The 22,626-nt window shown below is 47.0% G+C and overlaps 1 pseudogene; it reads left to right on the top strand.

The window, feature by feature from the left end:
- Positions 1–22,626, top strand: part of LOC119405178 (Down syndrome cell adhesion molecule homolog) — a 591,162-nt pseudogene that overhangs the window by 560,835 nt on the left and 7,701 nt on the right.

Raw genomic sequence — 22,626 nt, 5'->3', positions numbered from 1 at the left:
AGATATAAGATAATCGGAGGATTAGCTTTAAATTCCTGCCTTTCTATTATAGTGTTCAGTATTATTCCAATGGCCGAAGTCTGCCATTTTCGCCTTAAAATTGAGACAATTTATGCTTTGACAACTGCGTGGCTGCTCGTCCTAAGGGTCCCCTCACGCAATATTCTTGCAAAACATGTTATGCGCCTGCCTTTGCCCATGCAAGCATTTTAAATGTTACCTCAACAGCGCGTGCTCGTTAATATTTAATGAGGAAAAATTGCTGGAAGAGGAGTGAAAGTCTGCAATATCAAAGAGGGGGTGTGTTAGAAAGTGGTCATTAATTACGCGCCACTATAGGAACTAATTTCTTACGTGAAGTTTATTGGCCCTGCTAACAGTGCTAAGCTTTCTACGTGTATGCTCAGGCCTTTTTAATGAGCTTTAACCGAGAGTGAGATTTAGAAACTTCTAAACTACCCAGCGGTACAGAAACTACCTCATTGTGCCTTTAATTCGTAGAATAACCTGGGATTTACTCCATTACGGAAACAATGGCATTTAAGCGAACGATGCAGCCGTGAACCACTTCGCTAAGGGGCATCACTATATCTTTATTCTTTCTCGACAAACAGGTTATTTATTAATCTCCGAAAAACAACGTCTCGCCAATTACAATAATAAAACGGAAAACAGCTTTGTAGTTATAAAAAGCTTTTGAATCAGTCTACCCATACGTTCGTTAAGTACTTTCTGCAGAAAGAAACCAGTGTTTTTTGTGTGTTTTTTTTAGGTGTTCCAAACAATCTTGGTTGCACCGGTCCACTGGTTTCGCAACACTTGCATTATGTTGACAGCACTGCGCTTGATTTTTTCATTACCATCAACTTATGCTCTGAAAGGGCTTCTTATCAAAGAGCAAACAATCAATAACGCAGATTTGGCCTTTTCCAGGCTGTTTTCAGCCAGGTAAGATAGCACACCAGAAAGCCTGAGCCCCGAAATCGCATCCCCGTTGCTGAGAATCAAGATTCAGTATTAATCAAAGGTACGTCATTGCTGAATCGTTGTCGTCGAGTATGCAAATGAGACGCAGACAAAGCGTGTTACGCCACAGATTTGTGAACTTAGCGCGCACAGCGAAAACAAAGGAGATGCAGTGAAACGAGCTGCTGTCCTCGATGCTAAAGACTATACGCGGCGTGAAATTAACGTCTCATCTCTTTGGAGGTCTGGTGGACCAGGCACGGGCCGCGGCATTAGCTTGTAGGAACAGTTTCGGTTTCGGTTTCACCGCCAACGTCTGGCAACCACTAGCGACTCTGGTGGGCCGCCGGAGGGTGCGGTCAATATAAAACATCAAAAACATCGTCTCGAGTTACACCCGGGGTCACGGGAGAACACCAGATGCTTCCGAGGGACGAGACGCGCTCGTGGGGCCTCGTACAACTCAGTCATATATACGTAATAATAAACAGTTAATCAGCCACCAACCTCTGGCGAAGAATTCTTTCTCGCTGTTTCGCGCAATAAACGTTTATTCCTCCTCCTGCTCTTTCGGTTTTGTCGAGTGTGATAAGTAAGCGCAAAATACCGCTTCGGTTCTCTAACTCTTACGTGCTGAAAACCTGCTCTTTGTTCAGTTTATTCACAGAGCAGATGGAGGGACTATTGAAAACTCTCTTATTTACCTCGGCCCTGCAGGTAGGATTACCCCCGTTATCCGCGATTTGTTCGCTGGCTGGCACTAGAGTCACTGTATATGCTACCTTTAGGTATCAGAGTAGCGCATAGGTCCGGCTAGCAACTACAGCTATGCGGTGAAGTTGCACTTCGTTTTTGCAGGCGACATGCCTACTGTGTCGCCGATTAACCTGTCTGGCGTGTCGAAGACCGGCGATGAACATTGGCTGTCGATGGCTAGTGTTAATTCAGTTCGCTGCAGCGGCGGCGTCGAGAAATAAAAAAAAAAAAAATTGGCCCGAGCGGCAGCTTCTCCGCAATGCATGGTTGCTAGCGGCGTTGGAAGACAGATGCGCAACTCTGCTACCTAAAGGTAGCATATACAGTAACTCTAGCTGGCAGTAGCTACAAGCGATTTTTTTCCTACTCGCTGACGTGAAATTTTCGTTGAAACTCCGCGCCAACTGTGCTCTCCTGTGCTTTATCTCCAATCGAGGACTAAAGAGAGTAGAAGTTTGCAAACTTGGCATCGGGAGCCCCTTTTCTGGCCTTTTAAGATTACTGCAGGGTCCATTCAAGAAAAACGACTCAGAAAAATGCTGCAGGCCCTTGAGGAAGTCATTCTTTTTATCTTTCGATCACCGCGTGACATCCTCTGGCTGATTGGCATCTTAAGCTGACCCTAATTTGTATTTCGATGACTACGTTAGTAGTGAATGCCGTCGCAGTCACACCCAGCCTCTAGGCAAATGACGGCGCTCCACCAGTGTGGCGAGGCTGATGTTCGTATGCACCTATGCAGCACCGCTGTCCCCGAGCAAGGAGGAGTTCATCCAGGCCTCTCAGCGGCACGCCAGCCTCAGCTTGCGCAGCTGGAAGAGCGGCGGCTGCGAGCTGCTCGACTTCACGGTGAAGCTGCGCCAGGGCGCGGCGCTGGCCTGGTCCACCGTGGCCGAAGGGTTGCCAGCCAACCAGACGCAGCTGCTGCTGCGTAACCTGACGCCCGGCGCCACGTACCACGTACACGTGGTTGCCGCTCCACGGCGGGTGCTACCGAGGCCCAATACGAGTTCACCACGCCCAATGGCACTGCGCGTGAGTCTATATCCACTCCGAGACACGATGTCTCGTGCTGCCGACTCTGAACAGGGCACACTGTCTGTACACGCAATTGCTTGCTCTGAGAGACGGACGACTGACCGTCCTCTCCATCTTAACTAGTGGATCGGGAGGCACAGCCTGAAAGAGAAAAGCATTTTCCATTCGCGTGCCGGCAGCATATTCCGCTGCATCCAGCATTGTTGCTCGGTGGCGAACTATTGTTCGACACAAGATCAGTTGCAGTCTTTTTGCGTATTGTTCAAACACTGAACGTTGTCAGTCCAGGTAATTCGTATCACGCCATATTGTGAAAGTTCGCTGTTGCATTGGTATCGTTTTTTTATAGCACATTTTACCGGGCCTATCCACTCAAGGGCCCTGGTGGGGCAACAGTGCTACCGATACATCGCTTCACTAAATTCTTACCACAGCTCTCTTAGCACTCGTTGACGTATGCATCCCCCTTGCGCCTTTGAAACACAAAATAATCTTCAGTGTTATCATGGAAGTGACAACTCTACTCGTTGCAGTTGCCATCGCTCACGCATACTTGGTTCCCTTTGCAGACGTGGCCTCGGTAGAGGCCACCTCGTCGCAGCCCAAGCGTTCGTCCCTGCCTAGCATGACCGACCTGGAAATCCTGGTGCCTATCCTCGTCTCCAGCTGCGTGGTACTCATCGTCATCGTCGTTGGCTGCATCCTCTGCTCCAGGGAGTCCCTATGCGCCGACAGGCATTGTGAGCACTGAACACTGTCTTTTCGCCTTGTCGCGTAGCATTCTTGTTCCGCTGACGTGCATTGCGCTACCGTTATGGAGGCTACGGCTGGTCGTGGAGTATTTTGTCACATACGGAATCAATGTAACTTGAACGTGTTGAATGTCTAACAAATTTGGACACTCAGAACTGGGTGGGTGTTGCTTAGCTTTGTTGCGCTACTTCCGTATTCCCACCGCATAATGATGACGTTTTCTTTTACCTGGTAAAAGTTGATCGCGTTAGGTGTCTCGCATTGGCTATAAGCGAAGAGGATCAGCCTTCTGTTGCCGGCAGATTCTTTCACTATCTTTTTTTCTTTCAGGTCGTCTGCCTGTAGATGATACCACTTCTGTAAGAGTCATTTATTGCGAAGAAGAGCAATCATAAAAATAGACAAACAGATTATTTGGGAAAACGTACGGCATAACGCTTCAGTTAAAACATGTGTTTGCCAAAGTGCTTCACTACGCTGGCAAAAAAAAAAATCTATAAGATATTCAAACTTAAGTTGCTTTTCTGATCATTATATTTGATTTGTTCTGAGGGCATCAATTGTTATTGCTTTTTTAAATAGGTTAATGAAGCGCGTTTTTCGCATCATGTTTGCGTAAAAAATGCTCCGTGATCAATGGATTCTTTGCGATATCGCTAGGCATGTGTTATAAATCGACTCCCTTCACTATTTTTAACGGAACCTCATATTGAACGCATCCTCTGTAGGGCAACAGGGTGTGAAATATAGTAGGAAAAAATAGATAAATGGTCGCTGCTGTCGCTGCCTATTGTTCCAAAAACACATATCTCTTCATTAGCTGTAAATGAAAAAAAAAACAATCAGTTAGGATCTCTTATCTGTTATTTATGCGTTTAAACACTATGACATAACTATGAGATTCAACAAAAAAAGAATGAACTGATCCCTGCGCTGTTTCAGACGAGCAAAACAAATTAATAATAAAATACCCTCGCCAAAGAGCAATCGTTCACTTTCATACGAAGGCAAACGAGGATCACACAAAAGCTGTCACATACACTTTTGCCTATAAACTTGCCGCATACGCGCACCACTAGAAACCATTCATTCAGCTGTCTAAAATCAAGAATAAGACAGTTTCCCAATGATTTCAACACAATAATTAAAATTCACTCTCTTTGTTGGTGCTCTGTCGTGGAAAGAAAACGATGCTGGTATTGGAACGAAATTCGCTGAGCCGTGCGTGCGTCATTGCGTAAACGAGGATTCAGGACTAAGGCGGCTTCGAGGCGAACATCAATTCCTTCAGACTCAGTTTCCTTAGCATATATGTGAAAAATGACGGAGCTACGCTAGTTGTCTTCGTTAGCGCTATAGTAACTTTATAGGGGCCCACGCAACGCTCAAACTTGAAAAGTTGATGAAATATTTTTTTTTAATTTTGCTCTTGAATTACGGCTTCACAAGTCAGAAGAGCTTATAGAAGCTCAAAGAATCGCACAATTTGATAGACTGACGCAGAGTAAAACAGGTAGATATATACTAGAGGAACTGAGCATAAGCTACACAAATCAATTTGGCTCCAAAAAGGATATCCCTTATGAGATAAGGAAATGCTTGGTAACCTCACCGACACCGAAAAACATGCATCCCGTACGTCATCAGGCAAGGAGAGCAGAAAGAGCGAAAAATATACCTAAGAACTTAAAAGGTTACCCGGAAACCACCTACGTAGACGCGGCCAAATTCAAAGGAAATGACAACGTGACTATGGCAGTAGTGGACTACAAAGGAAATCATAAGGTCAGTGGTTCGGTGAGAACGAGCTTCGCAGAAGAAGCAGAGGAAGCAGCCATTGCACTGGTCATAGCATCCACCTCAACTACACTAATCATTAGTGACTCGCAGACGGCTGTGAGAAACTTTGCACGAGGGCGTATATCAAAAACAGCGCAAAGAATATTGGCTGAACACAAATACCAGCGAACAATAGATATAATGTGGCCACCCGCTCACTTCTCCTTAACCGGCAATGAGGCCGCACACCAGACAGCTCGAGGACTCGCAGACCGAGCCTCTGGACTGCCCTAGTCGAGCTGGAGGAAAATGAGAGATTTGAAAGGATGACCAGTTACAGAGAGACCACTCAGCATTATAGGCTAAGCAGGAGAATTTATCCTTCAGCACACGCGTCATTGAACAACGGACAGGCGATGGCGTGGCGCCCACTTCAGACACATACGTTCCCCAGTCCGGTAACGATGAACCACTGCGCGCCGGAAATTTATTCGAACAACTGTAAATTTTGCAATAACAGGGCGGACTTGTGCCACATGCTCTGGGCGTGCCTGGAGGCCCCCATGAGAGGCGAATTGCCAGACTGGCGTGGCTGGAAGGCCGCACTCCTCAGCTTCGACCCACAATTACAAGCGCGCTTAGAGTACGGCAGGCCGACGACGACGCCAGGGCCCACGGGATCATTGCCGACGTCCAGGTTGGCCCCCTCCCCCTCCTCTGAGAGGGGGAGGGTGGATCTTTCTGCTAATTAAATAAAGTTTGTTCATCATCATCTCCATCAAGAGAAGGACGAAAAGGTTACCTTTAATATTGTTGACAATTGCGCGCTTGCCGTCTTCCTCGGAACTAGAAGCCATTCCATTTTCTCTGCCGTGCATAACTAAATTTGTTTTCCCGACTGTAGCCGCTGTGAAGAACGCCCGCGAACATTTTGTCGTGTTATCTATCAATTACACATGCCGAGACGATGGCAGAAGACTCGTTTTCTTCCTTCGTACTTCCTCCCTAGTCTCTTGCCAGATAAAGTAGACGGTGATGCCACAAACTTCGCCAAGGCGTTTGCTTCTCAGACGACGTAGGTGATTTATTACTCTTAGGTCCACGTAGTTATTGCGAGATTCAGGTGTCGGTGATAGGTGAACGACATACGGAGATCCTGTCGTCTTCAAGACCACATTTCCGCGAAACTGTATCGTATGCGCGTAGGGGATGTGCGGTGCAAAAGAAAAGTACTAGTAAGTTGAAAGAATTTCATGTCTAATGAATAACGTTATATGTGTGGGATGCGGAGTCGGTGAAGGACGGATCCCAACATAAAACAAAACGATGTTTATTAACGTAATAGCAGCAGCAGGGCAAGCATGCCGATGCTGCGCTTCGGAAGGTTAGAGAAACAAACATGAAACCAAGCTTGGTAGCTTGGGTTATATAGCCAGCAGTGGTGACGTAAGCCTCCGGTGAAACTGCGTGGCGCTGTCTTTTATCGGAAGCGTGTTGCAGCAAGTAGCTGTGTCACGCCGGGCTAATCAGTGACGAGACGGAGGCTGCGTAGGTCTGTGCGCAGTGGTCGCCACATCACCCCCCCCCCCCCGCGGAGTGCAGAGCCCTCAGGGTCTGTAGAAATCTGGGAGGCGTACCAGACGTCCAGAGCGTGTCGTGAAAGGAGCGGGCTGCGACGTCGGTGGGAGGACGCCAGTTGAAAGAGTGGCGCTGCCAGGTTCGTTCGCCGCGATGTACGCGGGCTTGAGTCGGGCCTGTCCTGGTCGGTAACACGGAGTGGCGAACGGGTGCTCAATTTTTTCCTGGGGGTCGGGGCTGAGAGTGGCGTAGAGGACGGGTGTAGACACCTAGTGGATTTTGCGAGCCGTTCCGCTGACGGGCGGCGCTGCGGAGAGACGCTTCAGGAGGGCCAAGTGGATCCGCGAAAGAGCGGTCGCACCGGGCGCGCTTGTGTACGTGGGCGCTTTCACGGGCTTCTCCGCGGCTGGTGGCGCCGTTGTAGTAGGCGCCTGTGGCTGGTGGTGTATCGTCGCCGACGTCATGGGCTCCGAGATAGACGGGGAGATGTTGCGGCGGCGCCGGATGCAACACCGTCGTGGTGGTCATGACGGGATGGTGGTGGTCCTGCGCCAATATCTGCGGCTGGGTGAACGTCGGTATCTACACCAGGGACTGGCGCTGGTCTGTCTGGAACGCACCCAGCGTGGGCTGGGCCAGCATGGTCTGCACGTGCAGCATGGCCTGTAGCTATTGTAGTGTCAGGGGCTGTCCTCGGACTATGGCAAACGAGGGGGGCGGCGTCATGCACGGCGGCGCCAGAATGATGTTGGGCCTTGGCCCCAGATTCTGCGGGATGACCAGGGTTGGGGTGCCAGGTGTGGCCTTGTGCTGGTCCGTCCGGGGAGACTGGGACCGGGTGGTCGCGGTCGGTGCGGGCGTCATCTTGTTTGCGCTGCCGCTCGACAGCCTGAGCAGGATCTGCGGTCGGGACAGTCTGAGGTGGCTCGGTTAGGGTGACATCCGTGGTGCCAGCGAAAACGTGACAGGCAGCGCTGGTTTGGGTGTCGCACCCAGGATCAGTAGGCGCTGATGCCGTCATGCTCACCGAAGTGTCCACAGGCGTTGACCACTCTACCAAAGGCCGTTCGTCGGCGATGGCAGGAGTGGCAGGCAAAACAGTTGGCGGCAGGCGATACTCAGTCGTGGCACGTGACGTGCACTGTGTCGTCCTGTGCGCCGCGTCGAAAGCGATGTCTTGCAATGGCTCTGTGGTTACGTGTAGCGCGGCAGGGAGTATGTGACGTGGCGCTGCCGGTTGCGGTGGGGCTAGCACGAACCCTCGAAGTTGGTCGTATGCCTGCGGCCCAGGAGGAGGCACAACGCGTCGCAGAGCAGGAGGAAGCATAGCTACCGTGATGGCGTACTTGTCCTGCTGCGAGACGATGTTACGCAGGGAGAAACCAGCCTCCATCTTGATAAGCCAGATGGCTGGACATTGCGGCCAGAATTCGGGAAACTCCGGCGGCAGCAAGATGCAGTGCGCCGTGGTTTCATCCGGTTGCAGCGCCATCGTGATAGGTGTGTCAGAGGTCGGTTGACTCGGCGTGAAGGTCCCGTGGAATCTTCTGGAAGGTCATTCCAAGGTCCGGGTCATGGCGATGCGGTTTGTTCGTTTTCCGGGTCACCAGATGTGGGATGCGGAGTCGGTGAAGGACGGATCCCAACATAAAACAAAACGATGTTTATTAACGTAATAGCAGCAGCAGGGCAAGCATGCCGATGCTGCGCTTCGGAAGGTTAGAGAAACAAACATGAAACCAAGCTTGGTAGCTTGGGTTATATAGCCAGAAGTGGTGACGTAAGCCTCCGGTGAAACTGCGTGGCGCTGTCTTTTATCGGAAACGTGTTGCAGCAAGTACCTGTGTCACGCCGGGCTAATCAGTGACGAGACGGAGGCTGCGTAGGTCTGTGCGCAGTGGTCGCCACATATGATAAGTGTAGTATTTAATGGTGAAAAAACAAATGGATACATTATGTAACCCGTGCTCAGACGGTCATGTAAGATTCGATTGATACGAGATACACTTTCTGAGTACACTAATATATTAGTGCGGTAACATTAATTTCAAAATAAATTATCCTGAGTGCCATATTGCGAAAGCACTGTAGTTACTCTTTGATGTAGTTAGTCCGTACTTTGAGGAAGACGAGGTCCTGTGCAGTAAGTTTCGTTTAGTGAAGAAGACGGAATGAAAGCAAAAGAGAATCGAGTGTTTATTAGATGATCACCTACTGATGCTGTTCGAAAAACAAACTCGTCATGATTATAATTATTAAAGTAATTTAGATAAAGGGTTATACGTTTCTCAGTTAATACCTAGCAGCCTTATCACTCGCATAATCAGTGATCTTGGCGGCAATCCCATCACCGGCTGAGCATCTTGATATAAGCGAGCTGTCAGTATAGACGAGCGTGTTATGGCTGTATTGTCGATATAAATAACATAAGTCTCATTTCTGAAGCTTTGCACTAGATAAACCAGGTAGATCTATCCACCGAGTAGACCTTTAGTGAATAGTGGATACACGCCTACCTATTACACTTAGGCCTCGGGATACCCTATACAATTTTTCACTCCGGAGCTGTTAAGCTTCTAGTTATGCTGTTTCGCGTCGACAGATAATTATCATCATCATGAACCGGCACGCGCTATCTTCGTCCTCTTCTTCATCTTCTGCTTCGCTCCCGGAACACGTGCGCTGATTTTTCCGGCGTGGGATGCAGTAACTCTGACGGGTGAGAGAACGAGCACAGAGAGAGAGAAAGAGAGAAACAGAGAGAGAAAGAGATAGGAAGAAATAGGAAGAGAGAAATTATTGGCGAAAATATTTCTTGACGAGGCGGGATTCCAACCAGCGTACCCACGCTCCGAAGGCGAGCACCGTAACCACTCGGCTATCCAGGCACGCTAGCAGAGCATAACATAGCCTGGCGTAGTATAGTATAGCAAGGGTGTGGGAAAGGGAAGTGAGGGTGAGGAGAAGGGAGAGGAGGAGGGTAGGGAGCAAAGCATAGCATAGAAAGAAAGAGAAATATAGAGAAAAAAAGAGGGAAGAAAAGCAGAAAGAGAAATATATAGACAGAAAGAGATAGAAAGAAAGAGGAAGCGAGAAAGAGAGAGAGAGAAAGTGAAGAAAGAGAACGAAATCTATGGAGAGAAGAAAAAAAAACAAAGTAAGAGATGGAGAAAGAAAGAGAAAAATAAAATGTAAACAAAGAAGGCCGCCCAGCTCCACACTTCCTTCAGGCTTGGCACCACTAGTGCGAAACTGCCTTAATTTTCTTTCTCGCATTATTACATGAAAAATACACAATCTTCATGCGATATTGTAGCACAATGGAAGTTTCTGTTGGGCACTGTCTCAATGAGTGGCCCCACCATGGACGACAGCGAGTGATCTTTCAGTCCTCCAAACACTCGATGTCCGCCGCGGTGGTATAGCGGTTACGGTGCTCGGCTGCTGACCCGAAGGTCGCGGGTTCGATCCCGGCCGCGGCAGTCACATTTCGATGGAGGCGAAATGGTAGAGGCCCATGTACCTGGATTTAGGTGCACGTTAAAGAACACCAGATGGTCTAAATTTCCGGAGCCCTCCACTACGGCGTCTCTCATAATCATATCGTGGTTTTGGGACGTAAAACCCCAGATATTATATTATTATCCAAACACTCGAGATAGGCGCCCTTTCTTTGAGCGAAAAGTACACGGAACATGGTCGTATCCCAACAAAAGTCAGCTCGTAAGTCGGTGCGATATTTTCTCGGAGATGTCCTGAATTAAACTTTTTTTTAAGAGTAGTTCATATGGATTTTTTTTTTCTGTTGCCCATGACCTAGCCATGCTTGCGTTGTTCTTGTACTCTTAGGAACATTTATCTCTCTGTACAGACTTTCAGCGTTTACTTGTAATTTTGTAAGTGCGGAGCGCTTTAGGGGCCCGGCCTGTCCTATGCTGTCATCGTATGCTGTCGTAACATGGCGTAACGCAGGCAAAACCACGAATACCATAGCCATCTGTAGCATATTGAGCGCGCGCGCGCAGCAAGGAGAAGTCTTCTTCCTCTTGTTTTTCGAGGGCCTTGATGATGACAAGTGCGGAGCGCTTTATAGGGGTCCAGGCTGTCGCGTGCCGTCGTATGCTGTCGTCACTTGGCGCAACGCAGGCAACACCACGTATATAAATAGAGAAAAGATGAAGCAAGCGAGAAATAGAAAGAGAGAAAGAATGGGAAAAAATAGGAAGAGAAAACCGAAGAGAAACAAAGAAGGCCACCGAGCTCCGCACTTCCTTCAGGCTTGGCACCCCTAGTGCGAAGCCTGCCTTAATTTTTTTATTCTATTTAGTTTTTTTTTGTTTTCTTCAGCTAATATTTTGAGATAGTCAGCCCTTTCTGTGGTCAAATTTCCCAATTTCACTTGTAATAAGGAAGACGGAACCGCAAGATGTGTGTAAGGTCGTCTGAGGAACAACAGTGGAATAGAATGCTTTACTCTTGACGATAAGCCCTATGTAATCGAAGAACAATTTGTAGAGAAGGTCGTAGTGAAAGCTTTGGCGCTTTCTTCTTGAGTACAATGCTAACATAGTAATAGAACAAATGGGGTTAGATGCCTCACATCCACTTGCGTTATCTCAACAGCGAAGTGCATTGTAACTTGAGGGTCCTAACGGATAGTTAGTGTTTCTGCCCGTTAGTGGTGGTCAGCGGCAAACAAAGATTACAGTTACTGCATATAACTGCCAGAGGGAGCCAGACTACTGAAGGTCCTCTATCTTACGACCTGATCTTGCGCGGTAAAGCCACCTCTCGTTCGCGCATGATCAGGGCAGTTCAAGAGTTGTTGATGCGTTGTGACAAGAATGACACGGCATTACCGGAACGACGTGAAACGTAAGCCATGACGTGAGTGAGATGACCGACACTCCCATGCATGACAAAAACAGCACATGCATGTGCAAACTGGCATGAGCATTGTGAGCACTTGGAGTACAGTTGTTTATGCCTCACAAAACACGTACGTAGGGTCGAGCGTCGCAGTGGATATTTGGAGTTGCTCGTGACTGCGCTTGGCCAATGCCAGCTGGGTGGCATAGGGCAAAAAAAAAAAAAAAATTGTGGCAGCTTCGTAGTAGTGTTGCCAAGCCTGAAGGAAGAACGAAGCTGGGTGGCCTTCCTTGTTTCTCTTTCTTTCTTCTCTTTCTTTCTTTCTCTCTGTTTCTTGTATCTCTTTTTCGTATCTGTTTCTGTCTATTTATTTATTTCTCTATCTATTTTTCCTCTTTCTCGCTATTTCTATCTTTCTTTCTCTTTCTTCACTTTCTTTCGTTCTCTCTATCTCTTTATTTATCGCTTCCTCTTTCTTTCTATCTCTTTTTCAGAGCTCTCTGCTTCTTTCTCTCTCTCTTTCCTCGTTCCTCTTTATTTCTCTCTTTCTTTCTCTCTTTGTCTCGCGCTCTGTTTTTTCTATCTCTTTTTCGTGTGTTTGTTTCTATCTCTTTCTCTCTCTTTCTCTGTCTTTCTATCTTTTTATGTCTTTATTCCCTTCATTTCTCTCTATTTTTCTTTCTTCCTATCTCTTTCTTTCTCTCTCTCTCTCTCTCTTTCACGTGTTTCACGTGATCCTCTTCGCCGAGCAGAGTTTTCGTTTAACGCTCGCATCTGCTGTACTCGGCAGTGGGGCTTGCCCAATTCCTGTGGCGCATGCCCACCTGACGAGTTTTTCACGACGGAGCACAAGTTGCCGACAGCTCAAACAGCTTCACCGCAAAGAGAACGAAGAGAGCGCTTGTCGGTTCATGATGATGACAGTTTTTTACGACGGGGCACGCGTTACTGACACCTTAGACAGCTTCGCTCTTAAAACTTGCGGGGTCCTGTACGCATTCGCCTAAGACGAGCCGAAGGCGAAAGCCACCCGGTGTGGCTATTTTACCGAGCACCTTACATCACGCGAACGCACCTCGAGGCACCAGGCGTATGGGCGGTCATGACTTTTTGTACGATTTCGAGTCGACGCCGGCTTTTAGCTCGTTTCGCATAAGACAGATAAGGATTTTGCCTTAAAAATATGCGCGACTCTGGCTCTCCTTAAAAGCCTGTGAACCATACAGAATAACTCGTAAGGAAAAACTCTCAGCGCTTGAGCTTGGATACTGTCGATTATGTGTTAGTTCCACATGTGCCAAGTATCACCGACAAAGCCTACATTAGAGAGTGTATAAAATGCACCCACCGGATAGAACTACACCATAGCCTATTCGAAAGGACCCCGAAAATTACGAAATTTAAAAATCGCTGTAAAGTACCCCAGTCTTGCTGCAAAAAATATTTTCGAAACTGGAAAATTGCTGTGATATCTGCTTGGTATACTTGACCCGTAAACTCTACGTAGGAGATGTTTGTCGCTTATAATGCCCACGAATCTTTTAACTTAACATACGACAGCATACTCAACTATTGATGGACGTCACATATGGATTCATTGGCCAGTTAGTAACTTTTGTTTGGTCAGGAAATATCTCCACAATCTTGATCGCCACTGTGCGGATGATGGGAAGCCAGCTCGAGCATCGCAGCAGCAGATGTGTGTCGCCATCTAACGCCGACGGCTTGAAACGATTCACCGCGTGCACGGCCACCTGGATCGGGGCGCGCGGCGGTGTTGCTCCGGCCGTCCCATTCGAACGGAGGAGGCGTAATTGCAGAAAGGGGCGTGACCGCTCCTTTCGCCGCACCGCGGCGCGCGCCTACTACCCCTCCATTCCTTTGCGCTCTATGCGGGAAGGTTTGCGGCGCCTTGAAGATATCGGTGTAGAGTAACCGTGGGTTAACATAGCACTTACCCCACCCGCACAAAAAGCACATAAAAGGATGGATGGCGGCTATCGCTATATTCTTTATTTTGTGTGTGTGTGTGTGTGCGCGCGCGCCAGTCCTTGTCGTGATGATGGTGACCGAAGCGAAAACACCCGTGAGTCACTTTTCAAGAAAATTGTTTTGGTGTTCTTAAGTGCAGCATATCAGTAAAAAGTATACATGCGAAGGAAAGCACGAGATTTATTAAAAACTCCTTTTTTTTTCTGAGTGCTTACAGAATAGCGGAAACGATCCGAAGGTTGGTTCCGCTGCTTAAAGGAGGTTGGCGGATTTCCCTTGGGATGCTGCGGCCTTGAGTGCGCGAGCTTTACCTGCTCGAAGGAATGCCACTTTGGCGTCGAGGCAACGTAATCTTTCTTGGTATTGACTTACAGTAAGGCACGCAGCAGTACGGCACGTTTCTGAAAAACACGGTAAATTACACAAGGAATCCCAACCCAGACTAAAAAAAAAAAAAAAAACAAATTACTTGCCTGAAGTCAATGTGGTATGACAATGTGAAAATGCATATGAAAACATATATGCTAGTCGCAGAAAGCCTTATCAGCAGCCGCTCAGCCAACGAACCGGTAGATTAGTTCGAATTTTAAAGGGCAAACCGCATGCACGCAATAATGGAGGCGGAAATTGGGGGACCCTTAAGCCTCGCCTTTAAGAGGTAAATGCGACAGCGATATCTGCGCGCATACACACACGCACGCGAACGTACACACAAACACCGCCGCCGACGCCGGAATTACTGCGAAACGGGCTCTTTCATGCTGTCGCGTTAAAACGACAAGCGATACCAAAACGAAAAAAAGTGGCCATTGCGCGACCGACCCTTAGCTAATTCGCAGGCGACAAGCGTCGCTCATCGCTTTCGCGTTCAAATTCGCCTACATGCGGCCTGCGCTTAAATAAGAACGTCGCATTCACATCACTGTCGTATTGTGGGAACTTCAGAATGCAAGAGACGTGCCCACAACAAAATGTTGCCTATCATCGGCAAGGTGAAAACACACTACAGCAGTATCATTACCGCAATTTAGTTTTCCAGCAACGTGATGCTCTTAAGACAGCGCTCGACCGCAGAAGATAGCTATGCAGTGCCGACGACTAAATGTATTTCCTTTAGAAAGAAGCATGGCGCGCGCCGGTCCAGGCGGCCGTGGAAGAAACGAGCGCCAAACAAGGAACGAGAAGCGCGGCAAATCACGTACTCGGCACAATACATGTCTCATGGCACTTATGTAGCGGCCGTGGTCATGGCATATGAACGCACCGCGCCACACGAAGTCTCCTAAGCACGCTGCTTGGCTCTATCTCGATCCTAATATGCTACAGAGAACAACACTCACTGTGTAAAGCCCGATTAACAATACATAACAGCGTACCTTCATTCCAGTCACCACGTGCACGACGTCCAGTGTGCATTTTTCCAAACACATCTGCGGTTGTCTACGGCGCGGCCAGCGTGGCGTCATCCGCAAGGGGGTGGGAGGAGAGCGCCGCGTCGCGGCGCGCGGCTGAACTACCTCAATTACATTTTTTCAAAGGGGCGCGCGCCGAATGGGACGGCCGGAGCAACACCGCCGCGCGCCCCGATCCAGGTGGCCGTGCCGCGTGTGAGACTGGAACGAGAATAGACTTCACGCATTAGCGCATTTTCGAATCCTGGATCGGCACATTATGCCTCAGTCGCTCAGGATATTAATGAGCGAAGCAGCGAAAAAAACGAAAACGTCGGTTGCAAGCGAGTGAATGTGTCGACGCTCGATGTTGTCGTAGGAAAGGACGGTGCAGAAAGGACGCCCTGAATGCGCTCAGTGAACGAAGTTACCAAGGGTATTGTCATGAGTTCATCAAATAGATGTTATTGTGTTTCCAATAATGAAAGCTTATTTGCTTTTGATGTTGTTTAATCGCAAATGCGGATGCAGGCTACACTAGACCCGGCTTTCCCAATACATACTTTAGTAGGTTTAACTACCCGTATCCTCAGAAATACGCAAACACTTGCCATAATTCAATAAACGTACTAATTCCATTTTAAAAAAACAAATATCAATAGCAAAAATACACAAACGAGTTGAACGAAACGAGGAGAGGCGACCAATGTATACGTACATCTACTTTAATGAAAACTTCAGTGACATTGCTCAGTTTAAAAAAAAAATGCTAAGTTACGAGCCAATTCATTTCATTTTCGTTTATGCCATAATGACTACACTACAGCTAAAGACTGAAAATAATGTCCCCTATATTTTCCTTGGTCTCATTATCTGTTGGTTTCATTGGGCTGTGTATAAAAAAATAATAATAATAATCAAACACGCGCGCCCGGCGCACGCTCTCCCGCTTCGCTTATTTTTCCGGCATGGGATGCAATAACTTGGATGGGCGAGAGGGCGAGTACAGAGAGAGAAAGAGAAATAAAGAGATAGAAAGAGATAAATAGTGGGAGAAATGGAAAAAAAAGAAAGACGGAGAAAGAGATAGAAAGAAGCAGACATAAATAAGGAAGAAAAACAAAGAGCAAGACAGAAGGAGAAAGAGAGAGAGAAACAAAGAAAGGGATGAAAAAAAAGAGGAAGCGAGAAATAGAGAGAGATATAAAAAGATAGGGCAGAAAGAGAAAAAGATAGAGAGAGCGCGAAAGAGAGAGTTCAACAAGACCGATGCTATTCATTAACATAGCGGTAATCACATCGAATACAAAACCTGTAGTAAGTACTGAAAGCCAACATTAATTTTTTTCAGTTCATCATATGTTATTCCACTATGCACGTGCACTACGGTGTACTCAACTCGCATCCCAGCACACGTACACTCACTTTCGCACTAACCATTCACAGCGGCGTCAGAATTGAGCATATGGAAGTCAGTCTTGATAGCCGGTGACACTGCGTGTACAATTATCCGGGTTATACTAATCGCTGACGGGAAGCGTGCGTGGGAGCGCTGATGAACGAGTCGGGCCTCACTCGTTCATCACGCCTGCGCGGGCATGTTTGCGGATGATTATGAGCCGTGAGGGATTCGATGACGATCTGGTATTTAATCTTCCAGCAAGCGTTACACACATTAGAGGGCACTCCCTCTTATAGTCTTGCGACTTTGGTAGCGTCGTGGCTGCGGCGGTTCGACCACTTTTTGGTTTTTGCTGAAAGTAACTGACGAGACGAGACGTGTGTGTAGTATAATATATATATATATATATATATATATATATATATATATATATATATATATATATATATATATATATATATATATGTGTGTGTGTTGTGTGTGTGTGTGTGAAGACGAAGGCCGGGGGTCCAGACATCAGCGTCCCGTTTGCTACACTGCAGTCAGTTCCAGAAGTAGCAACCCTAAGTGATCTTTGCTCACCAGAAAACCTAAACTTCTTTGTACTCCTTTTGCTTTCTTCGGCACTCTCTCTTGGTTCTTTTGTACGCCCAGGCAACAGCGTCCCGCAACTTCGCTCGGGTCTCGTAAATTCGCGAGTAACTAGTACTGTGCCGCCGCGTCCCGTAGAGCGGCTCATTTAGCACTACGAGCATTCGGAAGTCTAGTCATTCAGGTACTGTACTCTACACAAGAAACATTGTAGTAATGAAAGGTCTCCATAGGAGCCCCAGTACGCAAAGCTTGGCTTCAAAATTTTTGTACATTTAATGACAACGCCGCGTAGGTAGCACGGTGCAGCGACAGCTCGTGCATTCCCTTAGAGATATCGGAACTACGGACATGCAAATATTCAAATATCGCATGCAAATTGAATAACCCGCGCTGTTCCATGTATGTTTCGTTCAAGAATACACTAGCTAGAGTTGTCAAATGTGTGCTTCTTTTAAATATATAAGGAGCAACAATACTTATCGGAATCCCGAAGGATCGAGGATGCAGTGGATGCAATGTATTGCTTCTTCGGCAAAGCAGTTGCACTTGTTGCTCAGGGGAAGCAGTTTCTTAACGAACGTATGGTGCGTATAACTATACTGCCCAACTCCTTTTAGTCTTTCAATAATAATAGTTCGTTTCTATGCATATACCTCGTATACATATTTGTTCCGAACTACCGATTTCGTATTTGACCAGTTTCATCACGTTTCGCATTGTTTAAAAACAATCTGCGCTCCTGCTGTATATTAAGCTTATCTCCTTTAGCGCATAGAATACTGAACGTACATGTGGTAGCATGTTTCAGTAATGAGATTGGTAAGTTGTCCCAGGTAATTCGAGACAGCTTATTGTTTACAGGCCTTTTAGCTATTCGGCACATGTAATTGTAAACGACATTATGCATGCATTTGTCACTGTATACAAGCCTGATTTTTCTTTTTATCAAGTGGACCCTGCTGAGGCCTTTTATTTGATGTCATTTTAGAAATAAGAACGTTTCCGATATTCAATCCCATATTCGAGGCAAGCATTTTTTTTTAAATATTCGTATTCGATTCTATTCGACCATTTTACTACGAGTACACTGGTAAATTTGAACCCCTTTTGTATCATTGCGTTGGTAAGTAGGCAGTGTTGCTCCCCACCCTTAATCTCAGGGTTACAACTCTTGTCATCACCCCGCTGCGTTTTCAGAACGCAAATCAACAGGATAATCACCAAAGTGCCCAACAGCACGCCTTAGGTCATGCGCAATGTGAGCCGGGAACCTTTGAAAAGGGCCGCACTTAACACCGGTGTGCTACAGGTTCTAGTGCAGCGCAACCCACATCGAGATATAGGAAAAGTGTGCAAATGATGGTACTCACCGTAATGTACCCAGTCGAGAGTACAATAAGCGCTCCCCCTCTTATAGGCACCATTTCCAATTTACTTTTAAGGAAAATGCAATACATATTGTTACTTTCGTGACGAAATCTCTTATCTTCGGTCATTGCGGGGGTTTTTATTGTTTGTTTTTTTCATTGCACCTATTACGGCGTATGGACGTCTGTTGCGTTTTTTACACTTAGCACGAGATTACGTATTCGAGCTTTCGCCTCATTTGCATGATCGCCTGATGCAGAACATCTGCGTGCTGAAATTTATGCGCTGAGTTGAGAAGCCTCCAGGTGTTGCGAATGGGCAGAAGGTCGGCGCGGCTCCAAGCCTGAAAATGCTGCCTTGATACGCCCCCCCCCCCCCCCCCAAGCTGAATACATTACTAATAAATAATTTTACTTTGTGTTTTTGCAAGCACTGTTGCTCCCCACTAAGTCTGGAATGTGAAAGTGTCCGCATTACGCAGGCGGGCAAGCTACCGCGAGCTTGCCTGAATGGGATTACTTGGAACTCGTTATTAATTGGCACCTTCGGGCCCTCCACGAACGTTCGTTAAATCAATGCTGTGGCCATACTGTGTACGTTTCTCAACACGTGAGCACACGCCTAATGCGACAAAAACAATATCCCAACGATCTTTTGGTGTCGTTCTATAATTCTGATTTTCCATTTTATTTTAAAATAAAAATACGTTCGCTCGTTTATGTGATTTTTCTCAGTATTAACTTAACCATACAAGTGAAATGGAACGTCTGAAGGTAAAGAAAATGTGGCAAATTTTGAAGTGTTCATCGGTGAGTATTGCGATGTAGTTATCTGCGACAGCCTTTGATCTTCGCGGTTCTTTTACGATAAGTGCCTATTACACATACGAAATCCTGCGGAGTATAATGAAAAGAAATTAAAACACTGGTTGGGTCTCTATAAGAGACCAGTTCGACGATCAGAGTGCCTAAAGACACTGCGGTCGTTTTTATTTTTACTGCACGAAAGCGAATATATCCCGCAGCTATACGGTGAAATTTATTAGGTGTGTGTCGCACGTGCACAGCAGGCCTCACGAACAGTACATCGTGTAGAATATGCTACCGCAACGTTCTCCACCCAGACAAGTTAGGCGAAGTTCTGCGCGATTATGTCCATGCAATGCATCTAACTCCAATAGGTTCAACTGCACTCTGTCACGACGTGGACACATAACTGCACCCACATATATCTGTACATGTTGTCATATTTTGACTAAGCTGAACCACGTGGCTGAACTATCTGCTTAGTTGAGTTCCACGACGCTTCAAGATGACCTCCACGCAGAACGTTTTCACGGAAAAATCAGCGCGAAACAAGTTCTATAGTGATTGTGAAGGCGGTGGTGTGGCAACAGACGATGTTAGCCTGGTGTTTGACCGGCAACTGCTGCTCCTGGGCATTTAGCACATTGTCAACATAAATGCTTTTCCAAACTTCGATGAACTTGGAGCCCCAAATGAAGGTAACCGGCAGGCGTAAAGCTACCCCATCGATCACTACGAGATTTCGAGAGAACATGCTTGGAATATGGCTTAGAAGATACCCTTGACTCGTAGACTGTGGGTCAGCGTTTTTCTATACACATCCAAACGTGCGAATATCTCGACAAAGTGTTACACGTCACCCATCTCATATCTGAAGACACAAAGAGAGGGAGCAGATCGGCGCAGCCAGCACGAACGCGGTACAGGTGAATAGCGTCTTCCCAAGTAAGACTTTTAACCACTCAATGATGATATGGATATTCGTGAAAGCGTCAGAAGACGGTCGCGGGTCATGTCAGTTGTGTACTTAAAGTTTTCCGGGAGACTAACCAGGACTAAACAGGGTTGACTGCCTTGTGCTAGGGAAAGTGTGTGTAGGAAGAAAAGATTTAGAAAAGAGAAGGCGCCAAGACATGTGCACATACGTATAGGCTTTAAGTTTTCGTAGCGAAGCTACTATGGCAGCACACCCGCCACGGTGGTCTAGTGGTTATGGTGCTCGAGTACCCGAAGGTCGCGGGATTGAATCCCGGCCGCGGCAGCCGCATTTCGATGGAGGCGAAATGCTGGAGGGCCGTCTACTTAGATTTAGGTGCACGTTAAAGAACACCATATGGTCAAAATTTCCGGAGCCCTCCACTACGGCGTCCCTCATAATCGTATCGTGGTTTTCGGACGTAAAACCCCAACAGTAATTATTATTATTACTATGGCAGCACTGTCTAGTTTTCGTAAAATAACAAAGTGATCTACCTGACCAGATCTTCGCGCTATAATAGAATGCATACAGAAAGAAACACTGCTACTGTCAGCGTCAAAGGTCGCCGCCCCGTCTGTGTAGACCGACGTCGCCTTTTATACGCTTCACTAAAGTGCCATCGAGCACAGGAAAAAAATTGGGGGACACTTAAGCTTCGCCTTTAAGAGTTGAACGCGATAGCGATATCCTGCCCCTAGTGCGCACTTCGAACGCTACAAGTGTTTAAGAGAATGCGCGCACTAAGGTGTGTGCCTTATGTAATGAGTAGCGTGCTTTAAACCAGGAGCAATTATGCGCGAGAAACTTTTTCGAAGTTGCGATGCACCCACTACGTGGTCTTAAAGGGGCCCTGCACCCTCAATTACGCACGTTGTTTTTATCGGCCGTTTGCTTTCTATGGGTCTTGATGACTGCTGTGGCACCAACGAAAGCGGCGAGAACGAAGCGTTTGATATTTTAATTTGCTTCCGAAATGGGTTTCCGCGCCGATTGCAGTGTCGTACAACAACAATTTCTGTTACAGGAAGTGAGGTATAGACCGCGTGACTTATGCTGTTCGTTTTGATTGGTGGGAAATAAATAATATATAGTACACGCTTGCGACACACTCAGTATGTGGAATGTACTCATTTTAATGTGTTTAATGCTCGTTACAGCTGCGAAAAGGACACCAATTTGTGCATCGATTTTAACTTATCAGAAACTGCGACACAGATGGCGCTGCCGAACGGTCTACTCAAGGCGCAGCCTTCATCAATACACTGTGCTTTGCATTTCTGCCTTACACAGATTTTCCATGTGCTCGAGGTGTCTAGGTGTGTTTGCGTACCTACCATCAACTGCTGGTGTCGTCTTTGGTATTTGTCACCTGCCAGCATTGTGTTGAGTAAACTTGATTGTGTGCACCGTCAAAGGAGCGGCGCCCGCTTGCGACTAGAAGGCCACCATGTGCTGCGGGGTTCCGGTATGGCAAAATGTAAGTCGCGTTTTGATTGGAAGCAGACAAAACTCCAGTGACACGTCACTGGGCGAGTGAAATATGAAAGGGTACGCCAATTTCTGTCGTCTGCTTTTATTTTGAATTTGTAAGTTCAATAACTTCCGTTTCCGTGCGTCTACCTCCAAAATTCTTTTTGCATTCATCTCAGGACGATACAAGGAACGCGTTCCGATGTAAAAATCGGAGGGTAAAATATGGGTGCAGCGCCCCTTTAAGGAGATACGCGCAGTAATGTGTGCCTTTTGTAATGGGTGGCTGTCTTTAAACCACCAAGTCCTTATGATATTGACATGGTGGGACGCTCGATGGCAATGTACGCTTGTAGCACGCAATATTACTGCGATATTACATCTCGTACTGTGACACCTGTATACAGGACGCGTATTTTTGGGAAGCACGAGAGTTACTTTCAGTGCAGCCCCAAGCAGAGGCGTGGCTGTGTGTTAGAACACCTGCTTGCCCCGCACACGGCCTGGGTTCGATTCTCACTCGGGCCCAGCATTTTTATTTATTTTTTGCAGCTTTTTCGATTTTTCGGTCACGGACAAGATAATGATTTTTCGCTCACAACCAACGGCGCCGAAACCGACGGTGACGGCAGAATTTCTGCGATACGAGCTCTCTAACGCTATCGCGTTAAAATGAACACCGATGCAACCAACAACCCAAGCTCATCAAAAGGAAGAAATCTATAGCTAGCGTTCTCATGGTGCCTCACCGTTTCACCGGTTTTGGTACGTACTGACACTGTCTGCTTTTAGAAGAATCACCATTTACATGTGCCTATATATAGGATAATTACATTGTTCCTGGCAGCGAGCATCGGTAAATAGCACGAATGAGTGTCTGTAGCT

Source organism: Rhipicephalus sanguineus, chromosome 1, assembly GCF_013339695.2.
Source record: "Rhipicephalus sanguineus isolate Rsan-2018 chromosome 1, BIME_Rsan_1.4, whole genome shotgun sequence".
Classification (NCBI taxonomy): Eukaryota; Metazoa; Arthropoda; class Arachnida; order Ixodida; family Ixodidae; genus Rhipicephalus; species Rhipicephalus sanguineus.
The sequence above is the reverse complement of the archived record's forward strand: the minus strand, read 5'-3'. Positions and strand labels throughout refer to the sequence as shown.